The sequence below is a fragment of the Cimex lectularius genome, unplaced genomic scaffold (assembly GCF_000648675.2).
Source record: "Cimex lectularius strain Harlan isolate CLEC.00 unplaced genomic scaffold, Clec_2.1 scaffold128, whole genome shotgun sequence".
In the NCBI taxonomy this organism is placed as follows: Eukaryota; Metazoa; Arthropoda; class Insecta; order Hemiptera; family Cimicidae; genus Cimex; species Cimex lectularius.
The window spans coordinates 105,934-131,655 of NW_019392876.1; the positions used below are offsets into that span (position 1 = coordinate 105,934).

Consider the following 25,722-nt stretch of genomic DNA (forward strand, 5'->3'; position numbering starts at 1 on the left):
CCGAGCTCACTCGGAGCACCCTTCTCAACTCTGATGGTTAGGTTTAGGTAGGGTCTTTGGACGGTCAGGCTAGAAGCCGGTTATTATTTCTCCCCCTTGGACAATGCAGCCTGTAGTAAAGATACTGACATCAGTGAAATATCTGCACAATTATGAATGATTTATTCAACAAACTGGCTCATAGGATAGGATTGAGAGCATTACTAATTTTATTTGACAAACCAAACTAGTTTTGCTTTCGGGCAGTTTCTTGTTGACCGAATTTTGTTTTCAACATTCACGAAATTGGAGAAATTTTTGAAAATTATGTTTAAATTAAATTGTAAAGCCCCTGGTTGGTAATGCCCCCTTGCTTGCTGAAGTTTTTTTTATATTCTACATGAGTTCTTAATCACAGGGGTATTATAAAATTTGAAAGTGTAGGCAATTTCTACACATTCTGGGCCGCTGAGATTCCATCCCAGGACAGTTATTGTGATGAGTCGTCATTTTAACGCTTAAACACTTGAAGCTATGTGCACTACCTTGTTCACATGCGAGCATTTGATTGAGCAGGTGCAGAAAACACACGTAATACCATATTTTTGAACAAAACAAGAGCATATTACTTAAAGTACGGTAAATTGGTAATTGCTTCCTAATGGAATCTAAAAAATTTGCATAAAATTTAACTTATGTTCATGACTCTCCTATCGCTGTCGTATTTTGTTATCTTTCATTACTATTTCTCTGGTTATCCGGCCCTCCCATCCCGACGCCAACGCTGCTACTAACAAAGCAAAGAGATTCATGAATACCTGATGTTCCCCCTTCTTCAGTCGCCCACACCCCTTCGGAAGTTAAATATATCCTTACCCGGTTGCCGAATCGCAAGTCCCTTCGCTTTGATCTCATCACGTCCCGAATACTCCGTGAATTCCCTAAAAAAGTCATAATCTTCCTCACGTATATATACACGCCGCAATCCACACTTCCTTTGGAAATACTCAAACATCATCCGTTTTCCTAATGCAGGGCCGCTGGATTCGAACCCGGGATCTTTACCTTACAGAGATGGGCGTCGTGTCAACCCAAACCGTTGCGCCCAGCGTCTCCCCAAATAATTTTACTTTCGTGTAAAAAAAGAGAGAGAGAGAAAATATAAATCAGAATATATATGGAAAGAGTGAGAGAGAGAGAGAGAGAGAGAGAGAGAGAGAGAGAGAGAGAGAGAGAGAGAGAACTAAAGACAAATCAGCAAAAAGAAAATACATGCAATCAAAACAAATTTGGTTGCGAAAGGCAAATAAATCATGTAAACAATGACAATAAATTTGAAGAAAAGTCTACCCAAAAATTCACCGAAATAAAAAGAGGCGGAAAATTATAAAATAATCATCATGGTTATAATCAAAAAGAAAATGTGAGCGAGGAGGAAAGTAATTGGAACAAAGGAGAAAATTCTACAAGTCGCCGGGGGCATATGTACACTAATAGTTAATAAGCATAAGTCATAAAGCACAAAAATTTTTCCTTTTTTAATACCCAGTATTTTACTTCTGGCATGAATCACTTTAGTTAAAAGCCATTGCATTCTCAGGAAAAGATTTCTGGTAAAATCTTGAGGAATTATTTCCTAGAAAATTCTACAAGTGTCCGGAGGGCATATGTACACTAATACGTAATAAGCATAAGTCATAAAGCACGAATGAGAAAAACTGTTACCCTGGAACGGACAAATCTGGATAAAGTGTTTTTCGTAAGACGAAAAAAGTGTTTTTGTGAGGGAAAGTGAAAAAATGTCAGTAATTCAAAAAAGCAATAACACAAACAAGCTGTTAAATAAAATGCAGATGGAGAGAGAGAGAACATACAATAGGCAGATTTTGACAGATAGAATTAGGGACAGACAAAACAATTAAAATATGACAGCGCTGGAGACAATCATGATCAAAAATTAAAATTGGGGGATAAAATGAAAGAAACGAGAGAGAGAGAGAGAGAATAGAGATGTAAGCCTACAATCAGCGAACAAAAAGATAACCGAAAAATAAAAAGAGATTTATATAACACAAAGAAAAATATATAGATTAGATATAGAAAGAGAGAGTGAGACAGAAAGAGAGAGTGAGACAGAAAGAGAGAGAGAGAGAGAGAGAGAGAGTGAGAGAGTGAGTGAGAGGAGTGAGCGCGAGAGAAACGTAAGAGGATAAAAAGAAGGAGAGATAATAACGTTTAGATTAGTCAGACCGTTAAAAGTAAATAATCGAAAATGGGCATTTTAATGGCAGCTGCCTGTTTGCCATCCCATAAACTTAATTTGACGACAACCAATAGTGTTTTGGCAGAATTTTCACTATTTTATTTTCCCCGCAATTTAAGAACGAAGTAGATCCGTCAAAGAATTATCATGAAATAAATCTCTTTATTTATGAAAATAGGTATGTTGTAAAAAATTATGGTTTTTCAGAGTAAATATTTCGTGTGAACTTTTCATTTCTCCATCCTTTCTGTGAAGTTAATTTTATTGAATGAGTAAATTAATAGTAAATCATTAATACTAGTTAGTTGAAGACAATATTAATTAATTCCTAAGTGGTTGGGAAGCGTTGTATTTCAGGTGTTGTAGTTTAAGTCCGAAAGTTGCGTTTAGTTTACTACAATTCTGTACCAATTTTGAACCTCACGCCACCACCCGCAGATTGATTCAACAATTTTACCTCGATACTTTACTCGAGTAAATTATGATGTTCACTGTTTTATTCATGCAATAATGAAAAACAGAATAATATATGACACTGGCGATGAATTTTACAATAAATGTTGGAACACGTTATGAGCTGCCAGTTGTTTTGTTGATAAATGTTAGTATGATTGCCATTGATTATTTTATCAAGCGTTAACTTCAACTTACAAAACAATGGTTCTATTTTCAAAGCGTATAAAATTATTATGCGTTTAGGAAAGGATAAATATTAAAAGCTGAAATTAAATGTAAATTTAATAACGAGGTTGGGACTTCATTCAAAATATAGACGTGTATGAATAATAAAACTGTTTTTTTGGCTCGAGAATAAAATAACAATAAATTTTATATCATAAAGCGAAAATATAATAGAAAATAACTTGTAACTTTAGAAAAAAGAGTTTCTCATGCGTCTATTGAATATCTTGTTATCAAGGTAGCTTTGCTTGCGAATACAATACTGTTCGGCATGTTCGGGCAAAATGTAAGGGCTTTTGTCCAATATTTTTGTTCACTTTTTAAGCCGATGATGCTTCTTTTATCAGTTTACGTCAGACAAGGGGTGACAAATAGACCCGTCAATTCTTCGTGTAAATTATACTCAATTTCTTCCCTCAAATAGCGCTTTTCCCCTATTTCATTCCGTGAGGAAATGTACCGCACGGTTGTTTTAGAGCAACGTGAACGAGATGTGATTTACGCTTCCACATTACTACAATCCCAAATTTTTGATGAGAAATACAATTGCGATGAAATTGTTAGCAATTTTTGTGATGACAGCATACTATGTCTATATGAATAGTGTATTTTAGTTCACATTACCTAATTAATAAGTTACAATCAAAAAATAATTTCTATCACAATTATTTTTCAAAAGCACGAATTGCCACTTTAAACATAAATACTGTCTAATTTCTAGTATTGATCGTTCTTAAAACAATTTATAATTTAAAACAAACGTAAATGTTGATATGAATTAGCTACTAAAATTACATCAAATAACAATTAGAAATATGTCCTCTATATTAAATATGAAAACCACAACAGCATAAAAGTAAATATTTCAGGGTTTTAATTATGTATTGACCAAGCTCAAATCTAAAGTCCTGGCGACCGTTTGCTTTATGTGTTTATAGAATTTTCAAAACAATGTGCCGCCGTCTTTTGGTCGCCGTTGTGTTTGAAGGCAAACGACTTTCATAAATTCTAGTCATGTTGGTTAATATTTTATCCAAAGCATTACTTTTGATTCAATTTCAACACGTTTGTATCTTTTTTCATGAACGATGTAAAGGGGCTCTCGTTATTCATTAAATCCGCCCAATCTTTTAAAATGAAACAATATAACCTTCATTGTAAAGCTAGGTACATTACAAAACGAAAAGCTCTTTTACAAACAAAGAAAATCAGAAAGCCAATAAAAGAAATGATAGTGTCCGAAACAAAGAAGAAAAGACAGTCGAAGATAAAATGTCAACGATATTAAAGAATAAAAACTGGGTTTATATGAAAGAAAAATAAATGAAATATGACAGAACGTACATACACAGCAAATGAAAAAAAGTAAATAGAAAAAGAAAGGAAGGAAGAAAATACTATAATAATATTTAAAATTTTAAAATGTATGTAGGTGTGAGTGTGAAAAATAACAAGATAGAAAGGATGGACGAGAAAGAGAGCAGAATTGAAGACAGAGGGAAAATAAATAAAGAGAGATTAAAACGACAATAAAGTGAGACAACGAGATAGAAAAAGACGTAAAACCGACAGATAATAGATAATAGATAAATAGATAAAGAGAAAGAGAGGCGAGAGGAAGAGAGAGAGAAAGTGAGAGAGGGTGAGAGTGTGGGAGAGTGATTGAAAAGGGGAAAACAAGAGACAGACTTGCAAACTGACAGAGAAAAGGATAGACAGACAGATAGATTGATAGATAGAGCTAGCGAGAGGGAGAGAGAAAGAGAGTGAGAGTAAAAAATATAATAATAGAGACATTCAAAGAAAGATAAATAGAGAAAACGAGAGAAAGGAAGATAAGAGAAAGAAAATGATAGATTGACTAATTGAAATTATGAGAGAGTTAGGGGGAAAATGATAGAGATAGTGTCAATAAGAAAGTGAAAAGAATGACAGATAGCGGATATTTTTCGTCAAATAAAATATACAAAATTTTAAAAATACAACTTTTCCCGAATAACATACTATTAAATTGTTATTTTTCTGCCAAAAAATAAATAAATAAAAAAGTTTTAAAAACTAATTTAACATTTTCTTCTTAAAAATTTTCAGGACGCACAAAAATGTTTATTAGAAATATTTAACTAAGTACATATAACTGTACAGTTTACAACAAATTATAAATGGATTCTCATGGCAGGTTAAATGAGTTTTTAATTATTTATTTATTTTTTGGCAGAAAAATAATAATTTAATAGTATGTTATTCGGGAAAAGTTGTATTTTTAAAATTTTGTATATTTTATTTGACGAATAATATCCACTATCTAACACCCCACATTTTTAATAGACGTTTTATTTATGAATTAAATCATGTTTTTGTATAACGTATGTAATTGTATATTTGATTTAACACAAACTTTAATACAATTAATTAAGGTTTTTTAGTTGAGAAAAAAAAGTCAATGGCACTAGCGGGATTCGAACCCACGATCTTCGGCTTGATACGCCGCTGCTCTATCAATCTCAACTAAAAAACCTTAATTAATTGTAATGTATTAATTGATCAAGCGGACCACGAAATTAGTGAATTTAACAAACTGTAATGTTTACTCCAATTTTATCCATTCTAGATTACCTTTTTTATACAATTGGAATGTTATTGGAATAATTGGTCTTTTAAAGGTTTATCTATTTTTGTTTTCTATTAATGTGATCTATTCTTGGAGAATATTTGCTCATTAAACAGTTTCTCTTCATTGATTTTGAGACCAACTACTTTACTATGGCCGCATTAACATGTAGACGACCTTTCCATGTTAATCCTTCCTGTTTCAACGCAAGTAGAGCACTGTGATTTAACCACTTTCTCAGATAAAAACCTAATTGCATTTTAAAACACTCCACTATTTTCTGATATTAAACTAATTCAAAAGAAATTACTAAGGGAATTGCAACATTTCAGTATAAAATATTTCTGTTACTAAATTGAAAGAAGCATTAATGCGAGAAAAGTGATCGTTTCATATAAATTACTGTAAGAACCCATTCATAAGTAACTTTCTAAAAATAAAATTATGCAAATGTGCATTTCGAGAAGTTTTCAAGTCGTTAATATAAATCATTATAATGTATAAAAACTCATACTTTTATTTATCTCCTAATAAATACTTTTGTAATACCATGCAAAACGTAATCGACCTGTCTTTAAATTAATGAAAATAATTGACGGCGATAAGGTTTTCTCGAAAATGGCATTACAATTTTAAAAATTAACCTATAATAATGGGTTAATTCTATAGCAGATGTTGACAATAATTTAACAATAATTTCCGCTTTTGAGACCAAATTGAATTTATTCAGAAAAAATCATCATAAAAGTCAAACGGTTGATTTTCCAAGTGTATTTGCTTCTAAAATCCTCTAGCAACCACTGGTTTTTAGCCGGTTTGATTGCACAAGTATAATTTGGTTACCCAGATCTGCTGATGATTGATTGGAAGGGTACTAGAAGCTCATCAAAATATTTGTTATTCAAAATGAATAAACATGATAGTAGAAAGGTCTTTTATAACAATGACTGCCTTCGCCAACCATCAAATTATACTGCAGAGATCTTGTGCACCATTGGTTTTAGAGTCTCGCAGTGCTAACGCTGCGTCCATGGGTTGTTTTATGTTCCCACCATAGGGTGAATTATTCATTTGTTCATATTGTTTACCATGTCTTTATTTTTTTTAAATACGAAGATATGGAACACTTTATGGGGTGTAACGTAGGTACATGTTAATGTAATGAGAATTTAGAAAAAACAATAAAGGACAAACAATTTTAAACATTTGTACGTAACTAGTTTAATGATTTGATGATGAAAGAAAAAAGACACAGAGTCTTTGAAAGTTAGAGATAATTGGGTAGATAGAAAGATAGATAGATAGATAAATAGATAGATAGATAGATAGATAGATAGATAGATAGATAGATAGATAGATAGATAGATAGATAGATAGATAGATAGATAGATAGGTAATAAATAGATAGATCGATAGATAGAGAGAGAGAATGATAGAAAGAGAGGAGAGAGGTTGAATAAGGGAGAGATACAGTTATTGAGAGATGGGAAGTGAGAGGGAAAAAGTGATTTTAACAACAAACAAAACCCTATAAAACGTAAAACGAGAAAATACATAAAAAAGTACAAGTTAATTAAGAATAATTCTAGGCATATTTGAATAATAATAAACCAATTTTTCTAAATAATTCGTTTTCCAGTAAGGAACTGGGAAGGTGGTTTGGGTTTTTCGAATATAAAGAGTCGATGGTTAGAGTAAAACCATATAGATAGAAAAGATGAATGGAGAGGGTCTACTTGTCCCGGGGAAATCTCAGAAATATTTAAAAGTTTCGGAACAATCTGTAAACTTAAGTGAGATCTAAATGATAAGAATCTAGAAATTCGAGACATTCAATCAGTGAGAATCTTTGTGATATCATTTTATTTATTATACGAGAAAAACCAATTCAAATTGTAACCAGTGTATCGGTTAATTCATCAAAATCCGAATTAATAAAACAATCAACAAAATATATAAATGTGTAGAGATTAGTTACCGTTAATCGATAGTTATTCAGACATCGTGAGATGCGGTCGGGTGTGATGTAGGTTGCAGAAAAATATTTTCTTTATCGTGCCAACGTTTCGATCTTTTGTTGAGATCATCTTCAGGGCCTGGGATTTACAAACAATGTGTACATTTAACAAATACATTTAGGATGTGGAAAAGTGAATTTATACAAGCAAAATATATTTTATATTCAAACAAATTATTTCTACTCACTCAAAGTGTTTGTCTTCTGTGTAATTGTGCCATCCTTGCGTGTCGTGTTGAGAGTGCCGACGCCTTATACATAAATGTCTTTTATATACGGACATCCTTCCCCACCCTTTCAAAACCAAACATATATAAACATAAAACAGCAAAATCTCACTGGCACTCTCAACACAACACGCAAGGATGGCACAATTACACAGAAGACAAACACTTTGAGTGAGTAGAAATAACTTGTTTGTATATAAAATATATTTTGCATTGTATAAATTCACTTTTCCACATCCTAAATGTATTTGTTAAATGTAAACATTGTTTGTAAATCCCAGGCCCTGGAGATGATCTCAATAAAGATCGAAACGTTGGCACGATACAGAAAATGTTTTTCTGAAACCTACATCACACCCGACCGCATCTCACGATATCTGAATAAAAATATATAAAATGAATGCAAACAATATCATTTAAAGTACCAACTATTATTTCGATTAATTAGATTTTTAGTTGAGATAAAAAAGTCAATGGCACGAGCGGGATTCGAACCCACGATCTTCGGCTAGATACGTCGCTGCTCTACCACTTGAGGTATCGTGACGTCGATCCACTCGGACACCAACTTCCCATCTCAACCCCACATTTTGAGTTTTCCCTCCTTTTTGCCACCACGAAATTAGTGAATTTAATACTTCATAATCATAATTTTTTTTTTGAGCAGCGGGTTTCTCGCCGAAGATCGTGGGTTCGAATCCCGCTCGTGCCATTGACTTTTTTATCTCAACTAAAAACCTTAATTAATTGTAATATATTAATTGGTCAAGCGGATCACGAAATTAGTGAATTATTTCGATTATTAATTTATATAGTTTATAGGGATATAATTATATCCGAGCAATTTTAATTCTAAATGTAGATCAATGAAGTGACCCAATGCACAGTCTCGGCCTTACTCGCCTCGTTCGCCGTTTCGTCAGCCTGCAGCTGGTACCACAAACAACCACCGACTTCTAGAGATTGGAAGTAGACGGAGGACTTATCACGGTAAGCGCGCTCAGAAAGTCTGTGCAGACATGATAAGCACAGCCAACCCTGCCTCAAACATCTCAAAAGGATTGACCTGTAATTTAATATATATAATAAAAAATAAAACGCAATTGTTCTGTATTTATTCTATTACTAAAAAATACGTAACTGATTTACATCCTCTTACATTCAAATATGCTTTTTTTTTTTAATGAATATGAAATATAAAATAATTAACATTGAACACACATTGAAATAGTTTTATGCAATATGTTTCGAATAATTTAATTTTTTTCTGTTACAGGTAGATTTTTTACGGATATACCGCAGAGCTTGCATAGCTTGCAGTGAGTGTTTTCTTTCTTTTTCTTTTTATAGAAACAAATACTTAATTACTGAACTGGGTGCACACTCTCTAATAGAAAAACACACCCTTTATTGTTATGACGATATTACACGCACACGGCTCAAAGATATGTGTGCGAAAGTTAAAATATCAATACAAAAAAGCCATGTCGCTGTTACTATGCAACAGACAAGTGTGCGGACATTTTAGACTATTTTAGAAACGAAAAACTTCTATCACCATGCTTGTATTTTTAAACGTGTTTCTGTCATCTTCATATTCTATGACGTACATTTTTGTACCGTTCTTGAAGTAGGAAAAGAACCCAAGGATTTATCTTATTTCGACTTCCTTTTAACGCTGGCCGAGGTCAGTTAATTTCAATTTTTATCCCCCCCCCCTTAGAAAGTACAACCCTCGAAGAAGAGAACAGTTGCTCTAAATAAAAAAATTGAAAAACAAGTTGGAATTTGATAAAGAATTCATACAGAACAAGACCCTTGTAACAACTACCCGACCGTTTTACCATTTTACCAACCACGATTATTTGAGAATTGTCAAATATTTGAAACGATTTGGTTGCAACATTTTGTTTGGTGTGAAAAGGTTTCGAACAGACGATTTAGGTAATATTAGTTGCGGCAGAAGCATTGTTTCCGCGGGGAATTGTGTTGGAAATTAATAGCCACTGAAATATTGAGTACATAACACTATACTTGTACATACACTAGTATCATTCCCCAGTCCTTATTTATGACTTGCGAATTTCAATTACTTAACGCTAAGAGAGAAGGTGTTTGTAACTAAGAAATATATGTTCCAGCACAGAATTTTTTATATACAATATAATAAAATAAACGATTAACGACCATAACACAAGATTTTGGAACAATCAAATATAATGCACAATATTATAAAGATATTACATTGTGTAAGACAGAGCGTACATGTTTAAATAACCTAAAAGAAGAATTTTTAAACTAGAATATAACACCTAATATTTTTATACTACAACACTAAATACAAAATTAATTATTATTAATAACAGTAATAAATAATGATAATAACTTTTTTACGAATTGTGATGTCTAAGAATAAACTTTTGATAACAAAACGTATTATTACAAATATTGAAGAAAAATTAATAACTTATTATTATTAATTTTTAAGGGCGTTTTAACGGCTAAAGTCATTTCACGCCCTAACATCCAAACCTTCTATCTTAGGTTACCTATATCNTATATATATATACAAGGTTGTAGAAACAATCTCAACCTAAATTATTTATTTTACAAAACAATCAACTTAGTAAAAATATTTAAAAGAATCATGGAAGTCAGAATTTTATCATTTAACAAAATTCCATGCTATGAAGTTTGCCAAGTTTTACGTACTTATTTTTGCTATGGAACGGAAAGGTTTAGAAATTCCGAAAGCCACGGTCGGATTCAAACCCTCCACTGTTTTATTTTACGATGTTATTCAAATAAAAAGTGTACATTGTATATACTAAAAACGTTATCTTTGAACTATTTCTTATTTCTTAGCGTTGATAATTAAAAAATAATTGAATAAATTTATCCAGCGTCAAACCAACTTTTACAAAAATGCTCTGAATGCATGTAAATTACGTTTCTTTATTCAATTATATATATTGATGACTGTGAAATAATTTAATTTCTTACATACGATCTATTCACAATTAAAAACAAAACATATACAAAACTATCAGTTTAATAAAACAGAAACGTAATTAAGCATAAACTTAATACAATTATATAAATTGAAAAGTAAACATAAAAATTGAAAGTATAAAAATTGACATTTTATACATTAAGGTGAAATGCTTTTCACATGATAAACAATGTAAAATTATTATCTTGACGAGGGTCGACTGAAAATAAAAGTTAAAGAGCGCTGGAGGGCGTAATGGACAAAGTTTCAACCGCCATATAAACTCGGGACGAGTATTCAAATTAATCTTTCTTAAGCACAATCTCCATAGTTTCAGCGATAGTCCAAATTTTATCAGCAATATTAATAAATGTTAAGAATTTCCTATGCATATAGATCTATCATTCAGAATGATGAAGTAAGAACTATAAGCATCATGGAATTAATTAAAAAATTAATTAATTAAACCTAATTTATAGTCGCAGTTAATATGGCTTTGAGTTAACATAATAAGGTATCAGAAAACAAGTTGTAGACCAAACGGCAATATGTATTATAAAGTAATTAACGAAATTATATTATGTAGCGGTTTATTTTGAATTTAGGTGGCATTTATTATAATTAACTATGACGAAGACAATTCGCAGGTGGTAAAATTTACAAATATTGAGATTGTAAGATGAGTCTTCGTACGATTCGATTTATTTTAGCATTTTGCTATAAACAATGAAGAAATGAAACCTACGCTCGTCGGCCACTCTGGTAAACGCACGTTCAAACCCGGTCAGCAAATTGCGGACGTGAGGAACATAATCTACCTGGAAAACACGGTGAGAAAATAGAAAAGAAGGAAGTCTTCCTTTCCGTTTTCTTGCTCCCGTTTCGAAGACCGATTTTTCTTGTTCTATAATGTTCACAATTCATGTTTCTTTTAAAAACAAGAATACGCAAAAAATAATCTGTCGGTCGTAAACAGTGTTGGTTTTTCCTGTAAGGACAATCAACAATACGTCGAAAAATAAAGCTCAATGTGAGTAGCATTGTTTTGAAAATAAATGTGTTGTGGCAGGAAAATGAACGGGGCAAAGCCAACCCTTCTGCATGACAGAAATGTATTGCTGGTTTAGCCTATTTATTTTATCATTTATTGTCGAAGGTTTAAACTTTCAACATTCAATTATTTATTATATTCTATGATTATAACTAAAAGATTAATATTATATTTAGTATATTATATTGATAGGAGATAAATATGTTTAAAATTTCGTTTGCAATTGGGTCAATTTCCTAATTTAAATACTTAATAAGAGATTTTCTAATTTATTATCTCATTTAATGTTAGTTATATTGTCTGTTACAATCAACATTTTATTCTGATTTTTTATATTTATATAAAATATATTTATATTTTATATAATAACTGTTTCCTGTTATATATTAATATATCTTTGTTTAATGAGTTGTTTATTACAACCACTTTCAATTCGGAAGCACGTAACTATTAGATAAACTTACATACAAAATTAAAATTAAAAGAAGAGAAAATACCCACAGGTTGTCTTCCAAAGATGCTGAAATATTTTCTGTTTAATTAATTCTGACGTCATTATTACTTTCACGGTTACTGCTTCGTAGATCTTGTGCCCATTATCTCTTCAGTCGGCGAGGTTTTTGAGCGGGCTTAGTTACGATGGCTGAGAGGGTTTTGTGAAATCTGGGGTAACGGAACGGATTTTATCTCGGACGAAAGGAATATTTTAATCTTTATGCGTTGATATGAGAAATTGAGCATCAAGTTTTGTTTTCTTAAGATCAAGGATTAATGACGCCCGCGGTCATCTCTATGTGATTCGTCAAACCTAAAGAAACTAATGACGCTTCTACTTTCACTTCCCATCTATTCAACAAAGTCCTTTCCCTTATGTGAGCAAAAACATGTTTTCGAGAATAATCTAATAGTACGTAGGAATAATATTAAAAAAAAGAATATTAGATGTAATAGATAATAATGGATTAGTACCACATGGTGCTCAGTCGCCTCTTTTAGTGGACGTTAGTTTTGAAAAAAAAAAAAACAGATCTTTTTTCCGGTTGATAATTTATTTTCTAAATTACGAGCGTGTTTAAATCCTTATAGCCCAATCATAAAAAAAAACCTTACGTTTGTTTTTATAAGACGTAAACAAAATTGCATATCATGTTGAAAGGTTTCGTAAAACAATAAAAATATAATCACTAATGGTTGTCCTGTTGTAAGTGGCTTGATTGAGTTGAACTAAGCGTAAAAATAATTGGGATACATTTTTTTGTTTCTCGATTGGCTTCACTATTCCAGATGGATAAAATCTATAAAAAAGAATTTATAAAATTAACTAAGGAGATGTGCAAATATACAGACACAATTATGTAAAAAAAGATTAACTTCAATTATATAAGGAACCATTAAAAACAAATAACCAGATTTTTAAAAAATGGAATGTCGTAAAAAAAATGTACACATTGCCATAACAAAACTTAACAACATTGCTGGTTCAATTTTCACTTTAAATTACTGACACAAACAGTTCAGTTTTTATAATAAATTATAATTATCTTTTCTATTTTTTGTTTCTTGCTAATTTTTTAAACCATTTTCTACTTTTGAGTATAGGTTTATGTGCAATACTAGTTTTGCACGTTTTTTCTATTTTTACGAGGATTTGAAACAACAACCCTCGGGGAGCCGGTTTTTTTGTAAAAAAAGGCCATTTCTAAGTATGTGGAATCGAAGGCAGGGCCGCTGGATGCCTAAACCATTGCGGCCACCGACGCTCCCCCTGTTGAATGTTATTCTAATAAAATAAAGTAAAATTATAAATCTGAAATGTTATCGTCACGTGATTTCTTGTAATCCGCACCTATAGGTTTATGAATATACAATTTTCGAGAAAATTCTAATCATTTACTATACTATTTCCGTGCGAAAGATATGTAAATTATGAACAGAATAATAAAATACTTAATTCGTAGTATCGAAAGAGAAGGTTTATTAATAATGCTAAATTAATTATAAATAACTATACTAATTATAAATAATACTTATTTTTATGATAATAAAATGTAGTTTTTCGAAGATTTCGTATTTGAAAGATTTAGGTAACCTAGTTTTTAATTTTTGCATTATTTTATTATTTTTACATTTTTCAAATAGTTTTACATTTAATTTCATTCCGTCACTTCCTGTAGTGGTAAATAATGTATAAAAAGCAACGTTTTTAATGAATATCAACAAAATGTATTATCTAAATTATATCATTCAGTCTTTTAGTATGAAATAGCAATAGGAGAATTGGACGTTGTGTCTTCATGTAGCAGTTTGTAATACAGAGCACTTCTCTAATGAAGTCCATCGCATGTTTCTGTGAAGTACTCATACCAAGTAAATAGAAGTTCATTTGGATTTCATCATAATAGACCTCGGTCCTTATTTTTACAATATACCCTTCGTTTTAATGTAATTTGATAGAAATGAATTGTTCAATTCTAAAATTAATTTAAATAACTAAATTTCCTATCAGGCGTTAGTAACAAACGAATGCCATGTTACAATGATTAAAGTAATAATCTTAATTTGTCACAGGAAAAGTCAGCGATATGTGATTAACAAAGTGTTACATTTAACAAAGTCTACTCAACTAAAACATCGTAGTAAAATGTTTTATTTTGTGTTTAAATTTTCATATGAAAATTTTGCTTTCCTAAGTTTGAGATCGTTGTTAAATAGCTTGTACCACCAGTTTCGTTAAGCTACAATGGATTTAATTGGATGTTACAGAAAATGCTTGGAGTGGAAAGAAAACAAGTGATCAAAGGGTTGACCATGGTTTAATATTTAACGTAAATAGCCAAGCGGCTCACTCACAAACCGTGTTTCTTCGTCGCCATATCAGATCCACTTTTCTTAATTTTACATAAAAATTTTCCATCAGGATATACTAATAATAAATATTGTACTTTATTGCGATAATGTTTTGAAATGTCCATCTTGATTTTGCGGAACTCCATAATAAGATAGGATATAGGAGATAAATTGTTTTTCCACAATAGGTATTTATTACGTCAGACGCGTTCCGGTCTAATATAGACCATCTTCAGCGACTTTTTTTATACTAAGTGGTTTGACGGTTTTGTACATTCTTATAAGTTCAGAAGTGGATGTCAAAAACTTCTTGACAGTTAGTTAATTCTAACTAGTGATATAAAATAAAAGTTTTCTGGAGTTTCTGTTACATTTATACTTTGCCGCACGGTGACCAAAGCTGTGTACAACAAACCTGTGAGTAAAAACCATCCTTTACCAAAACATGAAACCTTTCCCCCCCTCTCTCACACTCTCACTCTCACCCCCTCTCTCTCGCTTTCTCATTCTCTCTCTCTCACACCTATTTCCCTCTCTCTCTCTTTCTTTCTTTCTAAAAAATTACAAATAATTAATTTAGAATTCTTTTTAGGTTTCCTGTTGGAGGAAATGAGAATGAAGTTTGTCGCATTCTTTAAACTTTTTTCTGTCTCAGAGTCTATTTTAATTAAAAGCAATGTTAGGTGAAAAAATGAGAAACTCTTTGTTAATCTTGTTAAAGAAACAAATATTTTACTCCTACTTTCAAAACAGTTAACAATTAATGAATCCCACCACATATTATATTTTTCTGTTTTTTCTTTGTATCATTTTATTCTTCACAACTAATACGTATATTACTTCTTTTTTATTTTTTATTGTATATATTTTAGAACGAAAAACTTCCATATTCATATATATTTAGCAAAATAAAAGACAGTAGGAGCAATTAATATTTAATTTATTTATTAACCATTTGTTATCATGAAGATGTTATGTATTTTGTAAAATATAAGCAGATCCTTTACTATCTACCTTATTAGTTGATTTATATTTAATAGGTTTCGTGGTCCGCTTGACTAAATAAATGCTTTTCAATTAATTAAAGCTTTGGTTGAGATATGAAAAATCCAGTTGAAAAATGGCAAAAAGGAAGGAAAATTCGAAAGGTGTGGTTGACATGGGAGGTTAGTGACCGAGTGGATCGAAGTCACGACAGCTCAAGTGGTAGAGCATTGGCGTATGTAGCCGAAGGTCGTGGGTTCGAATCCCGCTCGTGACACTGACTTTTTTATCTCAACCAAAGCCTTAATTATTTGAAAAGAATTTATTTGGTCAAGCGGACCACGAAATCTAATAAATGTAATAAGCAAAATGAAGTACACTTCACTAAAGCTTTCCGTGGCCATTTGATTTATCGCCGAGAATGAAATAGATTACACGACATTTGAAAAATGGCAAATAGGAGAGAAAATTCGAAAGGTTGGGATGAGATGGGAATTTAGTATCCGAGTAGATCAAAGTCACGAGAGCTCAAGTGATAGAGCATTGGAGTATTTAGCCGAAGGTCGAGGGTTCGAATCCAGCTTGTGACACTGACTTTTTTAATTCAACCAAAGCCTTAATTTATTGAAAAGAACTTATTAGTTGATTCAGAGCAAAACTCCATTTTCTTCTTGAATTTCAAATAAAATTGACAACATCGACTTTTTCTTTTTAGATAACGAATATTTCATAATTGGTCTGAGTAAAATTCTTTTTTAAAAGACGCCGTATTACTCTCAGTTTGTTAGGTCTCACCAATGATTGACCGATAACGATAGTGATCAACTTCACTTGGTCACCAGTGTCAGAGATAAAAGAATTGTAGATGTCGAATAGCATTCCCATGAAATATCTGGCCCAGATTTTATCTGTTCGTGACCTCCCCTCGGCAGTAATATATTCATATACTTTTATCTTCACATGTCACTGCTTTTATGGTATTTTAAATAAAAAAATAAAGCTTTGAATATCAACAATCTATTTAATAAATAGAATATTTTTAATAATACCTAAGGTTTTGATCGATTCTTATTATCTTGATCTATCGTGTATCGTCTATCAATGGATTTCGACGGTTTACCATCTGCAATGGGTTGTGTCAAATCTTGACGTATATTATCTTATAATAATATATATCTTGTTTTATCCTATCGTATAATATCGGATAAAATAATTACATAACCCTTTAATATCATGCTAAATTCTTTGTAATGTTACCATACCATGACAATTTCTCTGTCTTTTATATTATCAAATAATCAAAGGATATTGAACATTACCTTATAAAACAAAATGTTAGCATGAACAGTAAGCCAATTATGTTTCAAACGTATTGCAAATATTGCATCAAATTTATAATATGTAAGCTTTGTAACTAGAACTCTCATTCGTTTTGCTTAAAGCAGTTGTACGGAAGCCAGAGCTATACAAATATATAAAAACGTAAAACCAAATAAACTGTTTCATCAATCCTATCGATATACTGGAAAAAACTACCAGGTTCATTTCCTCCTTTGGGAATTTCAGATAAATGGGATCGAAACGCAACCATTCAGGATTGATCTCAATCCCGTGAGAGGTTGGCTCAATTCAGTTTGTCTTAGTTTCCATTTGCATGTTCACAAAAGGAGTTTCTCCTATGACTGCGATCATTACTAGGCATTGCTAATTTGACGTTAGTGTTTTGATTAATCCGCAAAGCCCCTGAACGTTAGGCGAAACTGGTAAGGTAATAATGGATAATATTTGGAAATGGGAATTTCATAATTATGTACCTATGTTCACTAATATGTAATAAATCTAATAAATTTATTAGAAATTAATGCTGGAATCATTTTCCTCCAATCTATAGGCTTTTATTAAAACAAAACAATAAAAGGTGTTGTCTAAGTCTAAATATTCAAGTAATTTTTGAAATTTAGATTAACCAGGGAGTAATCATTCATGTTAAAGATTGCTTATGGTAAAAAAACGCTGTTAACTTATTTTGTAGCTTTCAATTAATTAAGGATTTTAGTTGAGATACAAAAGTCAGTGTCATGAGAGGGATTCTAACCCACGATCTTCGGCTAGATACGCCGCTGCTCTACCACTTGAGCTATCGTGACCTCGATCCACTCGGACACTAACTTCCCATCTCAACCTCAGCTTTTTTTAATTTTCCCTCCTTATTTTGTAGCTTGACTAATTTTTGCGCAAACCAATCAATAAAATATCCAATTATGTTCGAAAACAAATATATTTCCTACTATACGATTTTCTAAATGTGTTTAGTAATAACAAGTAACTAAAAAGAATGTTTTAATTTATAAATATTAAGTAAAGGTCTAGTATGTATTTAGTATCAAGTTGTAAAGGCTGACGGATAATATTGTCCATTAAAGCATTTCCTCAGGAAGAAAACTCTGTTTTTTCATCCAAGAGGGTCATTTAGCTTCTCCATTGATCTCTGAGGAATAGTGTCGTAATACAAAGTCAACATTTCATCGCGGTTCATTTAACTTCCAAGATATGGATCGTTATCTAGAATCTTTCTCCAGAATTTTAAAACTAGTTCAGTTATATTGTCTTGTTTACAGAACACGGAGTAGAACAATCTATAGCACTTCAAAAATGTAAGATGTTTAATACTAACTTTTAATTATTTTGATCAGCTTATGCTTAATTGCATAATTATACACAATTTTGTCGAGATGAAAAATTTGTGTCACGGGCGGGATTCGAACCCACGATTTTCGGCTTTATATGCCGCTGCTCTACCACTTGAGTTACCATGACTTTGATCGCCCATGCCGCGATGCACATTTGTTCGGGTTCGAATCCCGCCCGTGACACAAATTTTTCATCTCGACAAAATTGTGTATAATTAATTGAGTAAAATGTTTAATGTTCATCGTCAGGAAATCACCTGAACTCTTTTCTTAAATCAACTTTCAGCAATGAAATTTATAAAAATGTCATAGTGAATATAACCAGCACTCACTATTGTTTAAATTTATTCTTGAAATTTCATCGGAAAGGGATTGTTGTGTTGATTTATACCGGCGAGCAGTGAAAAGTCGTCAATTGTAAACGATGGATACAATTTTCCTTTCTTCTTGCCGATCAGCATGCTCGTTAAGCGTTCGAAACGGAAATACAGAGGAAGGACAGAGAAATATTCAAAAGACCTTTAATCGAGATCATTTTTCAAATCAGATGTTCTACAAGATAACAGGTCGTGATACAACAATTTTATTTCTGTGCAATTTAATGACTAGCCCAAGGCATTGGGAGAGAAATGGGCCTTTTATTAAATAATAAAACGACAAAGGAGAATTCATAAGACATGATTATGAATAATTTATTGGTAGAAACGATGGTAAAATGGTGATTGTAGTCGATTTCTTCTGAGTTACAACGTTTAGCAATCATTTCCTGACGAGCCATGACATCTAAAGACAAATGAATGAATTTGAATATTTAAGCAAAAAGGATTTTTATATTTTACTTAAAAATATATTTAAAAAATTTACCTAATTAAATGATATACATAAATATTGACATGATTTATTGATATTATATAAATGATAATCACAATTAAAATTTTGCTAATATGTTTTTTAATCAAAACCAAATTAACATTATAAGTAATTTATCCGAGAATCATTTGAACCAATTACGCTTAGCCAAAATATGGAAAATCAGTGTTAATATAATAAAGTTCAGGTTAGTTAATTATTACTGTCGGTTCTTAGTTCACAAACGGTCAGCTAATAATGCGCACGTGACTTGGATCTTACAGGCACGTATATTAGCTCGTTACACCAACAATACGTAGTTACAGGAACAAATATCACAATTAAAGATGTCCGCTATACTGCTTGTCATTTTCACTATCGTAAGCGTTGTTGTTAATGGGAACGTTGTTATTTATTTCTCGTAATTCCTATATTTTTATTGTAATGCAGTTGTGAATATTATTAAATACTGTTTGACGTACCGCTGTTGGAGCCTTTCAATCTGGCTTATTTAAATCTCACTGTATGAACAAAAGCGGATCAGCGTATTGTTAAGCTTTACTTGCGAAATAAAGAGGAAGATAGACAAAGTGTGAGAGAGAAATAGCGTCTTAGTTTATATGTAAGCCTTTATAAAGAGAGAGAGAGAGAGAGAGAGAGAGAGAGAGAGAGAGAGAGAGTGAGTGAGTGAGGGGCGGGAATAAACGAGAAGGGGAAGGAGGAAGAGAGGAGAAAGAAAGAGTGAGAGAGAGGGAATGAACGAGAGAGGAGAAAGGGGAAGAGAGGAGAGAGAAAGAGTGAGAGAGAAGGAAGGGGAAGAGAGGAGAAAGGTTAAGAGAGATGAAGGGGAAGGAAGGAGAGAGCGTGAACGAGAGAGGAGGGAAGGAAGAGATGAGAGATAGAGTGAGTAAACGAGAGTGGAGAGAGGGGGTGAGAGGGGAAGAGAGGAGAGAGAGGGAGAGAGAGAGAGAGAGAGAGTGAGCAACAAAGCATACTAAAATATTAGCTGCAATTTGTCCATTAAACGGTATATAAAATAAGTCCTTCAATGTATATTTAGATGTTTATGTTGTTTATTTCAGATAAGCAAGATAAAATTCCAATAGCCAGAGACTATTATAATTATTAACGCAAGACGATAGAGAACATTTCCTTACGGTACAACTTTCTGTTCTGGTACCAATTCAGTGTGACTTTAAAGACGTCTCACGTCAAAACAAGATACTACAAAAATGGAAGAACTAATATAAATGCAGATAATACAACTGCTTGGATATTCCATAGGACGACGAAACGTCACAGGTCCAACAAATACAATATACACTGATGGAGAAATTTAACGCACTACTCAATTTACTTGAAAATTAAATCCATTAAATTGCCACATTAGTTACAGATAATTAGGATCTATCCTAGCAAAAAAAAAACAGTAAATAATGCTTTGTGTACTTACTTTGTTTTGTTTTGTACTGACAATCCCGCCCAAGATCAAGGCCCTGTGTTGTCTGCAGTTCAACAAAAAAGTTCTTTGATTGGTAGGACATCGCTAACAATGAGAAAAATGTTTCGATCTTTATTGAGATAATCTTCAGGGCCTGGGATTTATGAACATTGTTTAAATTTAACAAATACACGGAGGATGTGAAAAAATTGAATTTATCAATGCTAGAAAATTTTAGATTAAAAAAATGAATTTATACAATGCTAGAATTGATTGAATATAAAATTTTCTAGCATTACATAAATTCATTTTTTTAATCTTTTGTTCATTCTAAAATTTTCTATCATTACATTTTATGGAAAATTTTATATTTAAAAAAATATTTATACAATGCTAGAAAATTTTAGATTAAAAAAAATGAATTTATAATGATAGAAAATTTTTGATTTAAAAAAAGATTTAAGAAAATAATGAATTTATACAATGCTAGAATTATTTTGATTGAATATAAAACTTTCATTTTTTTAGTAAATCTAAAATTTTCTATCGTTATATATCGTAAATTCATTTTTTTAATCTAAAATTTTCTAGCATTGTATATATACTTTCTTTAATCTAAAATTTTCTAGCATTGTATAAATTCAATTTCTTCATATCCTACATGTATTTGTAAAATTTAAACAATGTTTATAAATCCCAGGGTCTGAAGATGATCTCAATAAAGATCGAAACGTTGGCACAATAAAGAAAATGTTTTTCTAAAACTACGTCACACCAGACCGCATCTCACGATTTCCGAATAATTATTCTTACTCTTAAACCATATTCAACGACCCCAAGCATTTGAGTGAATATGACAGTGTCAGGGTCATAACGGCATTAGAGGAAGTATGCAGCCAACGCTAAGTTGCAAGGAGACTGAGAGTAAATCGCTTTAGGATTGGATGGGTTCTTCGGCGCTTCAGAGTTACAGGGCTATAACTTCTGGGCCCGGCACGCTGCTCGTGGACGTCTTCTTAGCACAGCTCAGAAAATGTCCAGGCTTCGATTCTGGTGGGAACATGTGAATTCGAAAATTGGAAGCCTGAGGACGAGTTTTCTTTACAGACGAGAGTTGGCCTGAAACCTTCAAATGGGCGTAATTTCATATGGAGACGCTCAGGAGAAATGCTCGAAGAATATGTAGTGCCATTTTCTACCACATCGGACAGATTCTTGGTAAGCTCGGTGTGGCCAACTTGAAGTCCGTATTTGAACCTATTTGAACACATTTGGGACAAATTTTTGTTTTTCTTTTCCAAAATCTTTCAAGGACTGCAAAGGCGTTTAACGAACGTAAATGGTGTCAGAGGTGGAAATACACCGTATTAAAAAGTCAACAAATTTTGTATAGAAAATATTTTTATTTAATATCATCTGAAGCAATCTTGAAACCATTTCAGGACCATACCTTGATCAGTGTTTGTACGTGAAAAAGTGGTCGATACATCTAATACTGAATACATTTTTATTGTTGATTGCCAACTGTTTTTCGTTCTTTATCAAACAAATTTTTGGTGTGCAAAATATGAATAAACCTAAATCATTAAAATTTAGGTTGCGGGTTAAATTTCTAGAGTCACGAGCCGGATAGAATACCAACTTTTTCATCTCAACCAAAACCTTAAATAAAAAGTATAATTAATTAAAATAATTCATACAGTCAATTAGGACAAGTAAATACATATATGCAATTATATATTAATTTTCCTGCCTTCTAAATAAATGGACTAACTGTAATAATGAATAGAGTTAACATCTTAATTTTATATTATACTCCGTTTTAAGTTTGCTAAAACAAAGAAAATTAAAAGTAAAAAAAATTCCAAGTCTATTTTTTAACTTCACTAAGATGTAAAAACATTTTGTACGTTGCAAAAAGAAAAACGGATGAAAGGAAAATGTTAATGCTAAGCAAGAAAAAATACTCTGTAAGTAAGGAGGATTAACGAACTGTCTCTTCTAGAAAGTTTCAAGAAAATTAAGTGGTTCAAAGTTGGGCCAGGTTGTAGAAAAGACCTCTGTCCGCATTTTCACACTCTTCTAAAGGAGTGATTTGATAAATAATTAACTTTATTCTAGAACTTTTTCCATCTTGAAATTACTCTTGAAACAAAACCTGGCTTTAAATACTATTGTGTTTTATTTTTCGCAGTTTATCACAGAAAATTTCATTTTAACAACAAATTATAAGAAAACTATACGTTTCCTAAATGTACAAATTAGTCATTTTTGGGAAAAAAATCTTGTTTTACATAGATATTGTAATCCATTCATTATTATGTTGATTAAACGCAATTAAACATACATTTTCCTTCGATTTCCAACATCCCCATCTTATTTTATTAGCAAATGCATTTTTAAATGTATATTAATTAAAACATTCTTTATCTTACTCAAAATATTTTATGGAAATTAATTATTGAGAACGTGTGATCAGCAAAGAAGCATCTTGATCGAAGTTGAAGGTCTTTTCAAAAGTTTGAAAAGCTTCTTTTGTAGGGCAGGTCGACTTAGGGAGGGGAACTGAATGCTGGACTGAGACCAATTTGTCTGAAGGAAGTAATAGATGCTTAAAGTCTCAACTTCACCGCCTCTTGATTTAACCAATCAAACCCAGTTTTTTCAGAAGAAGAGAACTTTCTGCCAAGAAACATTTTTCTTCTTTATTTTTTATCTTATTATCTGCTCTATTCTACAAAGAAGACAAAAAACTCTTTCATAAAAAGTAGTTTTTATTTACATGAATCGATTTCGGGGTATTGCCAGATCCCCCTTTTAATAACTTTGCTTTAATTATTTCCGTTTGATAATATTACCTGTAAAGTTTATTCAACCGACATATATATGTTTGAAAGAAGTCCACTAGGTGGATATAGCCCAATTCAATTATAGACTGAATGTTATACCCAGTGCTGGGTAGGTTATATAATTTGATGTTAGTTTTTTTTTATAAACCCTTGGGAATCTCAATCATCAGTAATGAATTCCACGTGGCAAACGTTTGCGGAAAGGTAGAAGGATTTCAGTCAACTAGACTTGAAGTCTCGAGAGGGCTTACCTCTGGAGAATTTAATAAATCGCATACCCTTTATTTCAATCTTTCTGTTTCAAAGGATTTTGATTTATAAAAACAATTGACAATTGCTTTTGCTATTTACAGTAAGTTGTCGGCAGATTTGAGAATCACCCTCCCCGGGTGTTGACAGTCTGGGGGCTGACCTCAGTCTTATCCGCCTTGGCACCGAGGTTGGTCTCTGATAAGGGGGTTGTCAACAGCTAGGTCAATTTAGCACCCAGCGTATACAGTTCCAAACCCATTGATAATCACGTTTATTATTAAATACGTTCATTCCTATTTACGTACCATTCGGTAATGGAGTATTCAATACTCTAATGCTTGCCAAATCGAAAAAGTTCTGCTGGGGTAATCGCTTATGGACCCATCTTTACTCATGGGACCCATGAGGATGGTTCAGGGACCACAAAGTGGATGCCATACCTCCGTCAGTCTTACACTGGTATGTACAGACGAGCCGAAAACCGCCTAGATCCAAGCTCCACGAACTTAGCTCGTTAATGGTACGGCGGATAAGACGACATGGCTAATACGGCGAGAACTTCCAGAACGGAGTCGGCCAGTTGCCCAGCTCAACTGTTCCATGTACCATCCCCTAACACCAAAAATCGCCCTGGCCTCCCGGTAGGTGGCCCTTTATACTAATATCAGTCGCTGTAATGCTGCATTTCTTTTTCCTCCGTAAGGTCAGGGCAATGTGTGCTCCGCCGCAGTTAACGCAGGTTTGAGAGTCGCTACATGCCGACTCTTTCAGGTGAGCTTCCCTCACTCGCGGATCTCCTGTGGCGACCTATAGCTCACAGAGTATGCCCAAGCCATTGGCATTTGTAGGAAGTCAGTAGGGGTATTGTGTAAGAGGGGACCTTTAATCAATTTTCCTTCCTTATTTCGTCAGGGCATTTAGTTAGAACAATTTCAATTGATTTTTTTATGTTTTTTAATTTAATTTTCTCCTTCAAAGAAAATGGAGTTGAAAAGCTGATTATTGGAAGTCAAAGTCGTATATGTAAAAGACTTTAAGCAATAAAGAGTCGAGTCAGGAAATTCCCTCCGTCCTATCGCGAGGCGAGTGTCGTTCCAGTGAACGGCGTATTTCAAATCCGATCCGACAATACAACTCACATCGATTAAATTCACTGTTGTACGACGAACCCTTTAAATTAAACACATGTAAAGTATGTAATTATAAGCTCATGCCATTTCAGATTTGGTGTAGAAATAAATTGTAGATAGGTAAGTTTTTGCAGAACAACCGAAAACCGATGCCCTGGATGTTCTCCAAAAGGAAATATCGTAAGAGAGAAACAACCGACAATTTACCGAGCTTGAAGTTAATATTTCTAATACAAATCTTTTAACCATTAATTAAAACCCAATAGATTACTCAACCTTTAAAAAATTATATTTTTTATTTACTATTAAACACATATAACACATCTAATGAAAATTAAAAGTAAATCATGCTTCATTTTTATTTTTCAAATTATTTTATTATTTGTATAAAAGTGAAATCAGCTTATTCGAAGAGGCTCGTTTATTTTTTATTGAGAACTCCTGATATTACTCGGTGGTTTTCAGAAGGCAAAAACGAAAAACTTCTGCAATGCAGATAGTAGCCTGTTTTAATCCGACCAAACTCTTGTCATGGTAGTCTTTGCGTGAGACTCCCTTGGAGGTTGTGTTCATACTGGTTCATTTCGCCTTTTGGCTGTTCGAAATACGCTTTACAAGACCCTATCGGAAATTCCTTGCCCCCTGGAAAGAATTCCTAATAAAAAAAAACTTATTAAATAACTTAATTGATTCTGACATATCTATAAGTAATATGTAATAATTGAATAAAACTGTTAAATTTATCGATGTCTCAATTCCAAAAACAATTTTAAATCTACATCGCAAATGACAATTAAAATCATTTTTTATGAGCTTCTTATTCCATAACAATTTCCACTCAGTGTACTCTCATTACATC

At 32.3% G+C, this 25,722-nt stretch overlaps 1 non-coding gene across 1 annotated transcript; it reads left to right on the top strand.

Moving 5' to 3' along the window:
• The first annotated feature begins 15,856 nt into the window (after positions 1–15,856).
• Positions 15,857–15,929, top strand: Trnah-aug. Its single transcript has one exon. It is a non-coding gene; the product is annotated as a tRNA-His (tRNA).
• The last annotated feature ends 9,793 nt before the right edge of the window (positions 15,930–25,722 follow it).